Source organism: Diospyros lotus, chromosome 12 (genome assembly GCF_014633365.1).
Source record: "Diospyros lotus cultivar Yz01 chromosome 12, ASM1463336v1, whole genome shotgun sequence".
Lineage (NCBI taxonomy): Eukaryota > Viridiplantae > Streptophyta > Magnoliopsida > Ericales > Ebenaceae > Diospyros > Diospyros lotus.
This window is the reverse complement of record NC_068349.1, coordinates 35,290,445-35,294,234: the sequence shown is the minus strand read 5'-3', so window position 1 is coordinate 35,294,234 and position 3,790 is coordinate 35,290,445.

Below are 3,790 nucleotides of genomic sequence, written 5' to 3'. Positions count from 1 at the left end.
CTGTTAGTCGATCGTCGAGAGCTCCCTAGGGGTTTTATCAGGAGCTCGCAAGGTGCTTGCTTTACGGGCTTCGAGCTTCAGTGGTGTATGGATTTCGTTTAACGAGGTCGCCGGGATTTTTCGAGCTCTGGGTGATTGGGCCGACCCATTGGACTGAGCCTGGCCCATAAAGGGGTTATGCAAGAATAGCGTATAACATAAGCCCCCCAGTTCGCGGTGCGATCTTCACACTGGGAGCTGACCCGTGCCAACTATTTTTTCGTCCCTCCGACTTCTGTCCAATCACTTTGAATCTCGTCGTTCCACGCAGCACACCTTGTCTGTAGCGCATTTAGTGCGCATGTTCCCCCATTACTGCTCATGATTGTGCCTGTGGGACCCACAAGCTGTCGTGCGGCCTCTGTATATGGGGCATGTGGTAAGTCGTCTTTTGATCCGACGATTGGGGTCGACCGGGCCATTGGTATAAATGGTAAGGGGTGTCCCCCCATTTCCTTCTTTCACGCTATATTTGAAATCCTCTCCAACTTTTGCCTTCTTGCTTTCACCTTCTTCTCTCGAGACTTCCATTGCTGTCGTGCTCTCAGACGCCAACTATTCTCGCCCGGCTCCAGCGTTTGGTAAGTCTGCTGTGACTTCTTTTACTTCTTTTCCTTGTTTGTGGGGCCCTTCCATCGCCGGTTGGCCGTCGATGGTTTCTCTGGCCTTATAGATCCCGTCGGTGTCGCCATTCTCTTTTGGGGAAAAGACACGAGTCAGTTGGTTCGGTATTCACTAGACTTTCGGGCATAAGGACTTTAGGATTAGTTTCCCATGGAATACCAGGCTTGCAGCTGCAGCCCCTCCGTCTTAGGCGGCACCCCATTACAAAGCGCTCAGCCTGGAAGATCTAGGGGATGTTTTTTGGGTTTTTCTATATTCTTAAGGTCTAGTTCGAGACTTGCGACCTAACTGTTCTTTCTTTTCCTTTGTAGATGTCAGACCAATACTGCGGAAATTCAGGTCAAAAGCGCTGCAACTATATCGTAGAAGAAAACGACACTTCGAACTCTGAAGATTGTCTTATCATGAAGGGTCAGGACTTTGAGGGTGCAAGCTCGCGATCTAATGAGGTCGTCGACGTGACTTCTTCTGAAGCCGACCTGGAGGTTCAAGATCAGGTCGCTGAGGGAAGTTCGGGACGCGAGGTCTTCAAAAGACTTCCATCTAAGGCCAAGTACCATAATGTGGCGTCTTGCATTCGGGAGTTTCGCCTTCCCAAAAACTGCCTCGTATATGTCCCTGCTCCGAGCTCCCACGCGGCCTACCCTCCATCCAATTTCGTAGCCATTAGCCCCCAGCATCTTGAGTCTGGCCTTAGGTTCCCTGTAACTCCATACCTTATTGCCCTCCTGAACGATGTTAAACTCGCCCCCTATTAATTGACACCGAACTCGTACGCCTAACTAACCTCGCTAACCATTTTGTTTCTCAGGAATGGTCCTCCCCCGCCATCGTCAAAATTAGTTAGATTTCTTTTTTCCTTTAAGAATGCTAAGGACGAGTTGTATTATTTGGCAGCCCGTCCTTCGCAGTATAAAACCATCATTCCCTAAGGTAGGGCAAAGGGGAAATCCAACGTGGGCAATTACAAGTCTAGTTGGTTCTTCGTTTCTTGTCCTTCGCTTTTGTTACTCAACAATTTCAGCTTTGTACTCACTCCGGGTAAGGGCGCGCTTAGTTGACTTAGATCGCTTCACTTCGTCTAGTGTTTCTAACGTTTATTTTTGTCATGTAGACCTCGGAGGTGGAAAACCACTGCTATCAGCGGAAGACGTCGAGGTTTTGGACAAGCTCGTTGCTGCGGGCTTGGATTCGGAGAGCTTCGAGATAATCGACGAGCTGCTCGGGAATCACCAGCTCGCCCCTTCCCTTGATACCGAGGTCATAAAAGGAGACCGTGTTAGGATCCTCGGTGTGAAAGTCCTCCCATCTGCCTTTCAGGAGCCCAGCAGCCAAGCCGGAGGTATGGTGGATCTTGAGCTCGTCTAACAAAAAGGTCCAGGGCCAGACCAGCGGCCAGTTCCTCCGCGACCCCGATCTCGAGTTCGCAAGGGGCGAGGTCGGAGCAGTCGTGGCCACCGCCGCAGCCTCGACGGCAACAACGCTCGCAACAACCCCAGCCTCAACAGCAAGGCCAGGGGCAGCCAAAGCAACGCCTCTTCCTTCCACCGGCGCAATAACAGTGCCCCCCACAACAATCGGGGCAGCGAGCCTCCGCCTCTCAGGATCGCGACCCGAGCGGAGGTCGCGGAAAGAAAGTCGCGAGGAAAGTCCAAAGGGTCCCAGCTGCGGGTTCGAAAAAGAGACCCAACCAGCCTTCGCAGCAAGAGGACGACAGGAGGAAAAAAGCTAGGGTTCCTGAAGGGGAGCCGGCCTTGAAGGACTTGCTGGGCGGGATCTTCGTCGGCCCCCTCTTGGATTCCATACCCACCCTCCTAGACACAGCCGCGAAGCCTTTGGATGAGTCGAGGGTAAATGGGGTCGCCCTCTACGAGTATATTGCTCGTCATAGATTGGTGGTAAGTTACTTTTTTCTATATCTCAATTTCTTGGCCACCATCTTTCTTGAGCTAACCTCTTTTTTTCTTTTTTGTTTAGCTTTCTCTCGCCTCCATGAAGCTCAAACAACAGCACCTGGACTTCGACGCACAATTAGATGCGGTGAATACGAATTTCCAGGCTGACCTCGGGAAGCTTGAGGAAGAGAAGAAAGCTTTAGAGGCCGAGCTCTTCTCCGTTCGGAATGAGGCTGAAGGCTCGGAGACACGTCTGAGGGAGGCGGCATGGAAAAATAAAGACCTTGAAGAGGAGCTCAGTCGGTTAAAAAGCAAGTGGGAGTCTGCGAACTCGAAGCTCGCTGGCGAGTTAAATAAAGCCAAGGAGCATTTATGGGAAGTTCAAGATAAGCTGAAAATGGCCGAAGCAGAGCAGAAACAGGCTGACGAACGAGTAATCCGATGCGAGGAGATCGCAAAAAAGACCATTGATGATATTAGGGCGGAGGTGGGGCCTCGAATGGACTTAGCACGCAAAGAGGCCAAGTCTGACACATGTTCGGCGTTCCTGTACACTCTTTGGCTGAATCACCCCAAGATGGATTTTTCCTTCTTTGGTGCGTAGGTCGTCGAAGAGGTGAAGAGATACGCGGCTGAAGCCGCCGAGGACGCCACTCTGCTCGATTCATCAGAGGTCGTGGCACCGACTGTTGAGATCGAGCAATCTAGAGCTACCGATCCTCAGCCGACCTAGTCTGCCGATATCCCTCCGTCTGCTGAGGCTCAGCCTGTGGAAGTGACCGCACCTCCTAGCTAGGACTCCCCTATGTATTTTTTTTTTTTTTTTTTTTTGTAATACGAGCTTGATCCAATAAAAATGAGCATTTTCTGTACTTGTGTATGTTGTCTCACATTTCTTCGTGAACTTAAGCTAACCAAACTTTTAAATTCTAACGAAGTTCTGGAATAATAATTCTTGAACCAATCTTCATAATATATGTTGAAAACAACTTCAACAAGCTTCCATGTACCTTAGCTTGAAAGGTTGACTTAGAGGAAGTCTCCGTGAATATATCTTGAGAATGAATCGTTCGACCATAGGTCTAAATAAATCCAGGGTATTCCCAGCTCGTAGGCTAACATGCTTGAAGTAGCTCGTCAATGATCAATGCGAACACTTATACTTAGACAATTTGAGGAAAAGCTGAGAACTTTACCGAGGCGTATGTAAAGGCAGATTGTCTTACGATCTC